Source organism: Thunnus albacares, chromosome 12 (genome assembly GCF_914725855.1).
Source record: "Thunnus albacares chromosome 12, fThuAlb1.1, whole genome shotgun sequence".
Taxonomy (NCBI): Eukaryota; Metazoa; Chordata; class Actinopteri; order Scombriformes; family Scombridae; genus Thunnus; species Thunnus albacares.
The window spans coordinates 2,114,865-2,129,088 of record NC_058117.1 but is presented as its reverse complement, the minus strand read 5'-3'; the positions used below and the strand labels follow the sequence as shown (position 1 = coordinate 2,129,088).

Genomic DNA, 14,224 nt, shown 5'->3' with positions numbered 1-14,224 from the left:
GTCACAAAGCCTGATAACAAGGAAGGACGCCAAGTCAAACAAAAGTAGTCCACAATGGACTCCTTCTGCCAGCATGCTTTGCTCAGTTCGCACCTTGGTGTGAAATCATCTCTCATTGGCAGAGTCATGGCAACACGGCCATGATGTCACAGCAGCTTTAAATAACTGGCTGCATGAATTGAAGATCGCCTGTCCATTGTAACTGCGCCGGAGGAAGCTTTGCTTTCTCTGTGAGCCAGTTTACTGAAGGAGATAACCCCCGTGCACCAAGTTTGAAGATTCTCCCCTCGCTGGATGAGCTGAGGATTTCTTCACGAAGACGCAGATAACCTCTATGCTCTGGTCTTCTTTAACTGAGTCGACTCCGCTGTTTTCTCCACCATGCCGCTGAGGATCAGCTTGCCATCAAACCCACCAACAGAGTGAGAGACTGGTCCTGTCAGCGTCCCAGCCGAGGAACCAAGTCATACCCAAAGACAGACTGAAACACACCCTGCTCGCTTTCTGAAGCGAACATGTAAGAGGCTTAAGTCTGGGCAGAGACTGTGTTATATTGTGTGTTGTTAGCTTTTAGCTTTTTAAGCTTTATTACTTGTGTTTTTCAGCTTTAGTGCTGTTGTTTGTTGTGTGAATTGATGGACCGCCATCCCTTTGCCTGCTACACTTCGAGGAGTATTTGAAGTTTAGTTGTGTTCACCACGCTAGACAGTCTTGTGTTTGTCCCACTTGGGACTGCTGTGTTTGTGCCACCGTGAGTGAGAAAGTAAGTTGTTGGTCGATAGGAAATCAGACAATGCGCTTTACAGACTGCCGTCTGTACGCGCACTCTCTGTGGACAAAGGAACCGCTTCTTCCCCCCCCCCCCCCCCCCCCCCCCCCAAGGTTGCTCTCCCTCCTCTTTCTTCCACTCTCTTGCTACTAACCCACACACACATATGCGCATCTCTCTTACACATCTGACGGTCAGATAACATGGGACAAAGCGCTGCTCTGCCCCTCGTTATCAGACACGTGTGTTTGATACATTGGTTTAGTTGAGTGCAGAGACGCCAGTCTGTGCCATCTTGCTATTGTTTAACTGAAACACCGCGGGCACGCCATATGGTTCTCTCATGACATGACTTCCTGACGTGGTCACTGTACACGTGAGGACATATCTGTTGTCATTGCTTAGGTAGAATTCGATTTTAGAATAGTAGTTTATTGATCAAAGAATCAAAGTTACCTTTGTTAACTTTGCTATTGTTTAATAAACATTGTTATATCTTTAAAGAAAAGTCTTTTGTCATTATTGTGTTTATATATTGTGAAAAGTGGCTAATTGAGAGAGTCACCTGTGAATGTTGATACCCCTCAGAACTCTAGGTGAACTCCTTTTATGAGACTACCTTATTGTTTGGTTATTGGTCCCGGTTTCCAGGTGGTGCCCCATTATTATTAATTCATATTAATAATTGTATTAATTGTAATAATTAATAATCATATCTGATGATTATTAATTATTGCTAATAACCAGCCGTGCTCCTCTCAGATCCAGCAATGTAATTGAAAAGTAGCTAGTAACTACAGCTGTCCGATAAATGTAGTGGATTAAAAAGTACAATATTTCACTCTGAAATGTAGTGGAGTAGAAATGTGAATACTCAAGTAAAGTACAACTACCTCAATATTTGCATAATCACCTGAAAATAAGAATCATTGTGTTTTCGTTAGCTTAGAATGAGCCCTGTATATTTACAGAGGGAGCGGGTCCTCTTCCACGGTGTCCGCCATGTTTCTACAGTAGCCCAGAACGGACAAAACAAACACTGGCTCTAGAGAGGGCCTTTCACATTTTTTGTGAGTTTTAGGGCCACCGTAGGTTCTCCTACACACTTGAAAGGGGAGGGAGAGGGGAGGGGTATTCAGTTGCTTGCAATCTGCTACCTCACCACTTGATGGCACTACATCCTACACACTGGTCCTTTAAGTACAGTATTTGAGTAAATGTATTTAGTTATATTCCACCACTGTCAGTCTGTTCAAAGGCTCTCGAGATAGCAAGCAACAAATGTGTCTGTCACAGGTGCCTTTTGATCTGGTCAAAGTTGAAGAGTGTAGGCAGAATATTCTTAACACACCCAGCCTAGCGGTGCACCAGCACAAATGGGAGAACACACACCACTGTGAAACCACAGGTCTAGCTGTAATATTAAAAGGAGATGCATGTGTATGTGTGACACATGCAGATCTCCCTCTGCCCTTGCATTATTAAAGTCAGCACACAGTTACATATCTGCTTTGAACTGTCTCTAGCAGAGAGGTCAGGAGCAAAGGTCGTCTTCATTCTATGTGCAGCTGGGACTGGATAAAAAAAAGTTCAGCTCTCTGAAGAATTAAGCAGAGAGAGAGAGAAGAGAGATTTTTTCAGATGTGGTATCTGACCTTAACCCTTGTCTATTACCTCAGGTGTGATCAGAAAGTGCCTCTCCTGCGGTGGTGAGCTGCTCCCCAGATACACTCTATAAGCCTTCTCTAATGGGATGAGCTGAGAGAAGCCCAGCAAAGCAAAGCAGAGAGGATTTAGAGGAAAGATGACAGGGAGGGAAGAGATGAGAGAGATGAGGACAGGATAGAGTAAGAAACAAGAAGTCAGGTCTGCAGTTTGGACTAAAAGTTTACTGTCCAATAACCTGTAATAGCTAAGAAAATGTAAACACGGCAGGTTTTGATGCTAGTCGAACAACCGTCTTCATCAGGCTGCAGCTTGTTCACTCCATCCATCTCCCTTTAACAATTCAACACATGTGCCTCGACTCTCAGGAGGTGAGGATGAAATTAAATCTTCGCCTGCGGAATTCAATCCAGCTAAAGTGGAGAGTTTCCGAACGTCCTAAACATTTGATATTAAAATCAGTCCTTTGTTTTGGCAGTGCGGTGGACAAATGCATTCCTCTACCACGTGTCATTAAGACCTAATCAGTGGTGTGTGAGATATTGTATGTGACAGATGAATGAACAAACAAATGGAAATCACAGACCCCACACACACACACACACACACTCCCGATAAATATGAGATATGAGACAGAACAATGAAAGAGGAGGAGAAAACTGACAGATGACATCTTGCTGGAAAGGATTTCTGCAATATCCTTTTTTCCTTTTCAATATTTTTATTATTTATTATGTCCTGGTATCTCATGATCAGATATTCTGAAGCTAGTCACACAATGCAAGATTAGTGTGCTGGTGCGTTAAGTTTGGGCTTAACCCTGGCTATTTGGTCTCAGATAGTTGGCTCCCTTTTAAGCAGTGTAAATCACCATGGCAACAGATGCTGCAGTGCTAATGTGTTCTCTATCAGGTTAAGCACAGGCTATTCTATTCAACACAATAAGAAAAGTGAGTTAGATAAACTTTTAAATACATTTTTACACAGAAGGAGGACTGTGGATTTTGCCCCCCATCACTTCCATTGTAAGTGCATTATGAAGGGATCCTCTAATGGTCAGTATGAACAGGAGGAATGATTACAACAAGAAAAACATGTTTCAGTGTTCATTTGGGCTCCTGACTGTTGTTTTAAGACAGACCTGAAAAACTGTGAACTTGTCCTTTAAGTGTAGTGCCTGTGATAAAATAGATCTGAATTAGTAGATAAACTATGTCTCTTTCAAACTTGTAGTCGGGTTCATTTAGACTGGATAAAGGAATAAAAATGACACATTGTTGCCTTTTAGTTCTTGTGGAGTTCATGGTCACACTTGATCTATTACAAACAAAGCAAAAAGTGTAAAAATAATAAAAATAAATAAATAATCAACTGATTGTGAGCACTATTAGACTGTAGCTCAGCCTCATATGAATAATAGCAACAGGCAGGTACATGCTGAAATAAGAGTTATCTTCTACCATAATGTTATGGAGATGAACTGTGCGGTTGCTAGGTTTCACCCGCCTCTAATGAGGAGCTGCTGAAATACAACACGCTTTCAGGCCACAAACGAACTGCACCGCAGTCTGCTTGGATGTGGAATGAGACTCTTCTTTTCAGGCCGTCTCGGTCCACTTGTTTTTTTTTACTTTCACTTTGTCTGTCATGCCAACCCACAGAAACCGAAGTAAACACACATCAGAGTTTGAACTGCACCAAACAAGAGAAGCGTCAAACCAGGGTGCTTTATGCAAACATAATTTTCAAACATTTCCAGTCTGTTTTGTTGGAAATGTAATGCTGTCTGGATAGTGTGTGTGTTTTTTTTTTTTTTTTTTTTTTTTAAATCAACAAGGAGATGTTTGTATTAAACATATCTGCACATAGTTCTCTATCAATAGTTTTCAAATGTTTTCTTTTAACATCTGCTTGTAGCAACTAATGCATTAAATCATGTGTTTATGATTATGTTAAGAAAACTCTAAGAACCTGGTTAAGGTTAGGGAAAGATGGTGGTTTTGGTTAAATACTGAAGTGGTTTTTAGCACAAAACAAGACATGTTAACTTTTTCAATAATTAACCAAAACTATCGTCTTTCCCTAAGCTTAAAGGTATACTATGCAGGATTTTCCTAAAAAAACAAACAAAACAATTATGACCCACTAGAAGTATATGGTGGTGTATTTATCTGGAGAGACTCTGCCCTGTGCCTTTGGGCAGTGGGTGTTTAGCACCCAGCCAATCACAGCGCGCAGGGTGTGAGGTCAGGACTCGTAGTGTAAGAGACCAGGCATCACTGTTTTTTATTTGATTCAGTGTTTTCTCGTCTCCCTCCTCTGCTGTGTGCTGCTCCACTGCTGTTGGAGTGTCTCTTTGACCAGCACTGCTCACTCTCTTCATTTACTCTGTAGCTCGCTTGACCACCTCTCTCTCTCTCTCTCCCTCTCTCGCTTTTGCTCGTTGGGCCGGGGGGAGGGGCCAACTTTGAATGCCGTGTGTTTACAAACACCAACCGACAAATCCTGCATAGTACACCTTTAACAGAGTGTTTTTGTCAGTTGACCTAACAACACTATTATAACGTCAGTGTTTACTAAGTGAAGATTTGAATTAAAGCTGGCGACAGAGCTAACTTCAGCGTGCTAATATCTGACCCATTCAGATTGAAGAGAAAAAGAGGAAATATGGAGTAGGGTCCACATTTCTGATCTGACTTTACATTACAATTCACTGAAAAATACCTCAAATTACAGAACTTTATGCCAGAAACTGAATGCTATTAATTCTAAAACATATATTTCTCCAGGTATGCAGTTATAAATAAAAGAAAGTCATGTCTCTTTTGGCTCCTAAAACTGTTATTTTTGGTAGTTGTGTTACAGTATGTGATGCTACAATCATTTTCTGTTTACCTAGTTGGTTGCGTCATATTTGTTTGTTTCCTCACTGTATTTCTACATTTCCAAAGTGTTATGTTTTCCTAAATTTTAATGAAGCAAACATGATTTAGTAAATGACTAGTTTGAAACTAGTTAGCAATTTGTAGGAATTTAAGCAGCACTTTAGATTAGCTGGTGAAAGCCAGTCATTCCCAGGTTGTCAAATGCATTATTTCTCACAATCGAAGGAGAAATAATTAAAACTGATGACCATAACATTAACCATTTATATTCTTTAATTATCACACTTTCATGTTTTTGTGTTGAGAAATGTTGAGGATATCATTAAAAGAGAACCCTAACTTGTGAACTGACAGTGAGGAAAATACTTCCAGGTGGCAGGTCCGCCCACCCTTGGTTCTCCAATGGGACTGATGCTCAAAGTGTCTTATAGCCCCATCTAGTTGAAAGCCCCCTGTGTATATGAAATACATGTGAAAGGGTACCTTGTGCATCTGTATGAGACACTGAGGGGTGTGACAAAGTGTCGGTATTTGACAACCTGGGAATGAGAACAGGTTGAAATATGCTGTACATGTAATTGTAAGCCTGTTCATGTGTGAGTGGAAAGACACATGGGAAGTCAAAAGTGCATGTGCACACAACACACAGTAGCCAAATGAAAGAAGTGTTTGTGTACTACATGAAGCATGTTTAGGGCCTTAGTCTTGTTGTCATATCAGTGCAGTATTTCAAGAATAGCATTTTTATGTTATCATCAAACATTCTAGACTCCAAATGCTTGCAAAATCACCAGTCCCCTCTAATCTGAGCATACTGTACAGTAGATTCTCATTTTGCTCTTTAAAACAAAGTTAAAATCCACAAATCACTAGCAAACATTACAATCAAACCTCACCTACAACCCATAATGTTGTCATTAGGGTTGGGTATCATTTGGATTTTATCAGTTCTGATTCTGATTCCGATTAGGCAAACTGATTTCCCAGTTTCAATTCCAACATGGTAAAAAAAGAAAAAAAACAGAGGCAAAATGTTAAGATAACAAAAATATCTTTATTCCTTTAAGCATTTACTTTGACTTTTATTGTTTCATTAAAATAAGTAAATTCAAAGTCTTTTTAACTCAACATTCTGCTTTTGTTTTGAGTACTTTCTGTCTCATTTTTCCCTCAATAACAGTGTGCTTTCACTGTAAAGGCCAAGTCATGGACTTGCACAGGGACGAACATGCGGTTCCATTCATACTCTTTCGGAGCTCCGCGTACACAGACATCACACAAGTCAACAGGGTTGCAGCATGATAACATTCCAGCGTTGTAAAATCCAATCTGTGAATATTACAAACTGTAATGCAATGTATTTATGATCAGACTTTCTGGTTACTCCAACCAGACTTGCCTGATCATATTTCATTGTCTCACCAGCACTTTAAACAGCACCCCCCCCCAACACAGCCCCATGTATTGTTTTACACAGTGCTGTTTTAGGTCTGAATGGAGCTGAGGAGTTCCTGTACTGAGTTGTACCACAGGCAGCAGTAACTTAAATACGTATATGGTGTGTCTTATAAGTATATGCTTGGTATCCCAGGTTCTACTGGAGGTGCTAGCAAGGTGCTAATGGTGGCTGATAACACACTCGGGCTAGGAGACTGACACCTTGCTGCCTTACATGTTTGGTCAGATTTGATGCGCAACCTGACTTATAGCTAATTAGCTTCCCACATGCATTGCACTTTGCCTTGTCATTTTCTTTAATAAAGTGAAGCCACATATTAGAGTGTTTATTGCGGTCCTGCTTTCTCTCTGCATTGTTGTGATGTTAACCATGCATGCTTGTATTATGTTTTTGTATTATGTGTCCTGTGTGTTTTTTGCTTTGTACTGTTTGTTATTGTGCTGTTAGATGTTTTAATTGTGACCTGCCTAAGGGACTGCAGATGAAAATTAGCTATAAGCTAACTCTGTTACAGTACATAAAATGGTAACATTTGTGTTTAACACTGTACATGGTCCCAATAAATACATAAATACATACATGATACATAGTATGTAAACAAACCGACATGTTGTCGCGTTGATGCATGACGTAGACAGGTCCTTGCAGATATGTGGCGCGTTTAGGAACCGATAAGCAGAATCGGAATTAAAATTTCTTAATGATTCCTTTAGAAACTGAATTTTGGAACTGGTTCTAATTTGGAACCAGTTCTCGATGTCCAACTCTGGTTGTCATCAATTTTTATTGCATGGTTGTACATTTTTCTACTGTTCACAGACTGGCAGGGCAGGGCTTAGAGAATATTGGCCATAACTCATTAACAATTTGTCCAATCATCATAAATCTTGGTACATAACTTCAGTCTGCGATTGTGAATAGGTTTACTGAAATGCCACAAACATCTATCTGAAAATCTGATGCACAGAATTCCGTCACAATTGGTGTGTATGCTCTGGGAGCAAATTTTAACCAAAATCTGAAGTGCCATATTGATTGGTGCAAGTGGGCATGGACGAGTTTCATTCAAATCCAATGAAGGGGGGATGAAGGGCAGAACTTTGCCATTATTGAAATGTTGCAAGGCTTTCTGATGATGAAAAAAGGTGTGAATGCTCTCCTTAAACAGAATTAAACTAGCTGAAGTGACTTTGTTCAACTTTGTGAAGCCTGAAACCTGATCATTGTGTTCGCTGCTTTAATTTTCAACAATTGAGCTGCTTTCTTCTGTTGAGCACAAAAGGGTTTGAACCCGCGAATTGCCGCTTGCTCTGCTAACATGTTAAGCTGAAATGGTTGATGTGGTTAACTTTACCTGCTAAACATCAGCATGTTAACAATGTCATTGTGAGCATGCTAACACATTTAGGTCAAAGCACAACTGCGCCCAAATGTAGCCTCACATTTCTGCTAGCATGGCTTTACACTGTCTGGCATGGACAACACAGAAACAGGGCTAACATCTAACTTAATGTACTATTCTGTTGGAGGATTGAAGTAGTTTGAGTTTCGAACTAAATAATCCTCACAGCCCATCTTTCTTCATATTAACATTTCATATTCAGCATTATGGCTCCAAGACTCATGGTTATTTAATTTGCTTTAGATTCCATGTCTTTGACCTTCTTTCATTTCAGTGGACCTTAATTATCTTTCATAAATTCATACTGTTTCTCTATTTCAAAACACATGGTTAGGACTATTTTCATTGCAGTAGTAGTGATTGGTTTGCATCACAATGGTATGGAAAAGCTGCTCAGTGGCATGAATCATATAACCCTGTGGTTTCAGCCCTCATCACTTAGTTGCCATCCTGTGGTCAAATGTCAACCATCAAACTACAGCATCACAGTTGAGAACAGACTTCATCATTCTTAATGTCATTTCTATAATCATTTTAGTGCATTTGAACTGGTGCACCTTTAAGGCTATTTACCTCTATGAAATTAAATTCTTTTACAGAGGACACTGTCCTCAGCTGGTAATAGTTTTTAGTAACGTTTGACCCAGCGATGACTCATTTTTGCAAATGAGGCCTCTGAGGAAAGAAGGGTGTTTTCTTTTTCTTAGAGAGCAGAGACAGAACTAGACAGAGATCTTCTTTTAGTCAAATAATGTATTCAATCATTTCATATTTTACTTAATTTTCATAATTATATATGCTATATTAATTGCATAAGACTGGTAATGAAACATTCATAAGGCTCGAATATACAGTTGAAAACTTTTCACTGCCAACAGACTAATCGAAAGCTCCTCACAGAAATGTGAGAGATACAGAACAGGGTGAACTTTTATCAAATATGAAGATATTATTATCTTCTAGTAAGCTTATTATTGCTGTCCATAATCATTGGTCAGCACAAGAATATTAAAACTCATATTATAAGCAGTAAGCTGTGTGCATATTGCCAGTCTCATCAGTGCCTTTATTGTTCTATTACTACAAACAAGGTAAGACGCCTTTAGATTGTGCAACGACGACAGTGTACATTTACTGCATGTCACTGATTGGTTTGTTGGTGAATGTGGGTCATAGCAGCAGTCACACTGTGAGAATTTGGTCTTAAATTTTTGACTTTTTGCCTCGGGCTGTCTTTAGTCACCAAAGCTCCACATCAGCCATCAGTGGACATGTCTCATGCTTAGGAACACTGGTTTGAATTGACGATCACAGACAGCCTAAAATAAAGGGGCTGTAGGTATAAAGCAGATAGTGAGACACAGCAACTGCTTGATATTTGGCATTCATGAGTCAGTAGTTATGTTTCCATTAAAATATTGTCAGTTTAAAGGGATTTCCTGAAATTTCTGCAAACTCAAATGTAAATTACTCATAGGTCAGGTACATTTAGTTTAGAATATTTCTCTTGGATTGGAATACTGTTAAATGTTCATCTGAGGTTTAATGTCTGAGCTTATTATCAGATGAGGTGGGCTTTGCAAACATTCAAGGCAAATTACGCATACATTTAAGTTATTGGATCACAATTACCTGTTGAAGGGGTTATAATCTTCTCCCTGCTAATACTTATCTTTGAGAGCTTCCTCAAACAGCGGAGCCTTTTTCGGCCAAATCTATCTGTATAACCATTTGCTATAAATGATCAGTAAACAGTCACTAATGCTATGCTCCATTTCAACATACCATAAGTTCAGACAGAGCGCTGACTTTGCGCTTGTATTTGCCGATTCGCTTTAGCGTTCCACAACTCCAGGGGCCAGATGCATAAAACTCTGATTCATGACTAAAACTATGTGTATACACAAAGCCTGAAATATACATACACATTTTTAATGTGTATGTATATTACACATTATATCAATAATAACATCAATTTACATACAAAAACGCTGTCTGCTCCACAAGTTATCAGGCATGGCAATGAAGAGAACAACAAAGAAGAAGCTTAATTTCATAAATTGTGAAATTGAGGCGCTTGTCAGAGAAGTTGAAAAAAAAGTGTTATTTGGTGGTCTCCGTTCTGGGTTCACAAACAGAAACAAAAATATAGCATGGCAAAACGTAACACAGACCATCAACTCCATAACTTCCGAGCAAAGAACCCTGGAAGAAGTAAAAAAAAGATGGTCGGATTATAAACAGGAGGCAAAAAAGCACATCCGTCTACACAAAGAAAGCCAGAAGGCAACAGGAGGAGGGCCGGCAACCCCTGCTTCATCCAGTATGGATCAAAGCATTGCTTGTATCTTGGGCCACACAGCTTTGTGTGGAATTGTTGGTGACCATGAGGGAGACATAGACGCACAGATGGAACATGGTATATCAATTGATTTATTAAGATGGGTAAATTAAGCTAAGCATATTTTTTTATTAAACAAAATGTTCCATAGATTTGGGTGATGACCACAGTGGCTCCCAAGAGACACAGGAGATTGAGGACGGAGAGGCTGCAAATTGCATTTGGATGTCGGCCTGCTCACCCACATCATATAGGAATCTGATGTATGTCCGACTTAGATTAATAATGCCATCCCACACTGTGGGTATGACATGGATTAATGTTGACTGAGATATCACCGACCTGTCTGCCAACAGCTTCTGAAATTTCCCTTCCCCTGAAGACTGAAAGGAATTTGCGTGGTTTCTTTGGGTCTGGTGGACTCAGTTCCTCACACAGCTCAAGCAGAACAGCCCTTGGAAGCCTAAAGCAGCACACGAGCCAATTATCATCATTATTCAGAAAATTAGAACAATCTCTGAATACTCTCTCTCGTCTTATGGCTGCATTGGCAAGGTCCTCCAACAACACCTGAGCTGCCATCCTCGCCATGACCATTATGCACGGCTGTAGCTATTATAACACCCACAGTGTCATCATCTGCTGTGATGTCTTAATTATCAGACAGTTGTCCAAAATTGCAATGATTAGTAGATATTAAAATGGTATCAAAACAGTTTACAGAATGCCTCACAATAAACAATAAGGATACAAGATTATACGATGCTAAAGGAAACACTGAGCACACAAGTGCAATTATTTGCAATACCGTTCATGAATTGTAAAATTATTATTGCTGTGTAAACAGCAAAACTCATAATGATAATAGTGCATGTAAGCTCCATGAAGTTGGCTATTTTGTTTTATGTTAAATTCTGTGTCTCACTTTATTTTGCATTTTCACTTTCACTGTATCTAACTTGGCTTGCTCTGGAAGACTGTGTATGTATGGTCAAAAGTATGCGTGAGCTGCGCACATTCTCAGAGCACATTCTGTGTTTATAAATACCAATTTATGTGCAAGAAATGGCGTATGCATGGTTTTTATGTGTATGCATGGTTTTTGTGTGTACTGTAACATTTATGCATCTGGCCCCCGCTCTCCTGAAAGCTAGATTTTAAAAATGCAGGAATAGGAACAGTGGACTTCCTTGGTCATGTTTGTAATCAAGACTTGATCTGGGGCACAGTGTGACAACTGCACAAAGTTGCACTTGATTAAGGTAGTCACTACATATCACCAACAAATATGTCCCCAACAGTTTCATTCATAAATCACTTGAGTACAAATTACCTTTTTTGATTGGGCACCACCTTCCTGCTTAATGAATTCCACTCCTTCCATATTATACCTTGCTCCAATATGGTGTCTATCTAGTCCCAGAGCTTGTTATCCATGGTGGAATGGCGTTCCTGAAGGCAAGCAATATAGGGACACCACTTGACGGACTGATTAACGAACTCACATGGTGTTCAGACTGGACAGCCTTGTGTATGAACAGTTTTTGAATTGCGTGAGAACTGACATTTGATGAACTGATATTATGGTGAACTGAAAGCAGTGTTGCCTACTTACGTATTTTCTCACTAGATGTGTCTTTAAGGATCCCTTCAGGGACTTTTTTTAGGCAGACATTTCTCATCTCCCTCGGACAGAATTGCCAATATTCCTCTGTAATGTGCACTCATCCTGCTCACAGCTTTCTGATCTGACTGTGTTCAGTGAGTGGGAGAGAGCAGCAGCATGTTCAGCCGACTAATTATTCACCTGGAATTACAGGTAGATTAAGTTGCATATTGATGAGATGATAAATGGACTGTAATTGTATAGCACCTTTCTAGTCTTCCGACCATTCAAAGCGCTTTTATACTACGAATCACATTCACCCATTCACACACTGAATGGGTACAGGGGCTACCATGCAAGGTCCCAACCTGCCCATCAGAGGGAACTAACCATTCACACACATTCATACACTGATGGCACAGCCATCAGGAGCAATTTGGGGTTAAGTATCTTGCCCAAGGACAAATCGGCATGTGGACTGGAGGAGCCGGGAATCGAACCGCCAATCTTCCGATTAGTGGACGGGTCGCTCTACCTCCTGAGCCACAGCCGATGCGATAGTGACTTCTAGTGGCTTTTTGAGCTGGCTACAGCAACTTTCCTTTGACAATGGTTGGCAAGACTAGTGTTTCTAGCTCTAGTGTTGGCAACGTCAGCTTGAATCATCACTTAGGTCCAGACTGAAATACCTCGACAACTGTTGGATAGATTGCCATGATCTTTGTACCGACATTCATGTTGACATTTTTGGTTCAGGGTAAAGTGCCTCAACTACTGTTGGATGATTATAAAATTGAGACATCTACACATTCATGTTTTGTACCAAATTGTAATAACTTTGGTGATCCAATGACTTTTCCTCTAGTGCCATCATTAGTTTAACATTTTAATGTCACCAATACTTTAGTTTATGACCAAACACCTGCTAAACTCATGACATCCCCATCAGCCTCAGCTGTGGCCTACTATGTTTTTAATGCTAATTAGGGTTCAAACCCTGAAAGGGTTAGAGCCTTTCTGTGTTTGTCCCAGTTTATAATAGTAATAATAATAATAATAATAATAATTATTATTATTATTATTATTATTATTATTATTATTATTATTATTATTATTATTGTTATTATTATGGTTCAGACCTTGCAGACCACAGTTTTAAATTGCCATGAGCTGGAATGAACTAAAGCATGAAACTTAACCCAATAACTGGAGATGACGTGCATGTACTTCCCAAGAAATATGACCCCAATTGGCCAGATGGTGGCACTGTAATTAATGCCCAAAAATTCAATTTTGGAAAGGCCATGCCACTCACACCATAAGGCCATGCCATGCATACAATAAGTCCAATTGACTTGAAATTTTACACATAAGTCCAGCTCAATTTGCTGTACAAAATGCCTCTTGGTCTGCCAGGATGGATTTTTTACTAATATGCATAATGTGAAAAACAGTAATGTGACATCTACTTTTGGATTTTCACTTGATCAACACCAAATTTGGTTTATACCCTTGGGGGACTGAGATATACATTCTATTATAGATGAGCAAGAACGGTCCAAAAACATGGCCACCATAAACCAAAATATCTTCGCAGGGCAGGGCTTAGAGAATATTGGCCATAACTCATTAACAATTTGTCCAGTCATCATAAATCTCGGTACATAACTTCAGTCTGCGATTGTGAATAGGTTTACTGAAATACCACAAACATGTATCTGAAAACCTGGTGCACAGAATTTCGCCACGATTGGTGTGTATGCTCTGGGAGCAAATATTAACCAAAATCTGAAGTGCCATATTGATTGATGCAAGTGGGCATGGACGAGTTTCATTCAAATCCAATGAAGGGGGGATGAAGGGCAGAACTTTGAGTGTGCCATTATTGAAATGCTGCAAGGCTTTCTGATGATGAAACAAGGTGTGAATGCTCTCCTTAAACAGAATTAAACTAGCTGAAATGACTTTGTTCAACTTTGTGAAGCCTGAAACCTGATCATTGTGTTCACTGCTTTAATTTTCAACAATTGAGCTGCTTTCTTCTGTTGAGCACAAAAGGGTTTGAACCCACGAATTGCCGCTTGCTCTGCTAACATG

The 14,224-nt window shown here is 39.7% G+C and overlaps 1 protein-coding gene across 3 annotated transcripts in view; it reads left to right on the top strand.

The window, feature by feature from the left end:
• The window catches only part of LOC122993661 (cadherin-18-like), a 204,370-nt gene that overhangs the window by 151,253 nt on the left and 38,893 nt on the right, over positions 1-14,224 (top strand). The gene's annotated exons all lie outside the window — the stretch shown is intronic.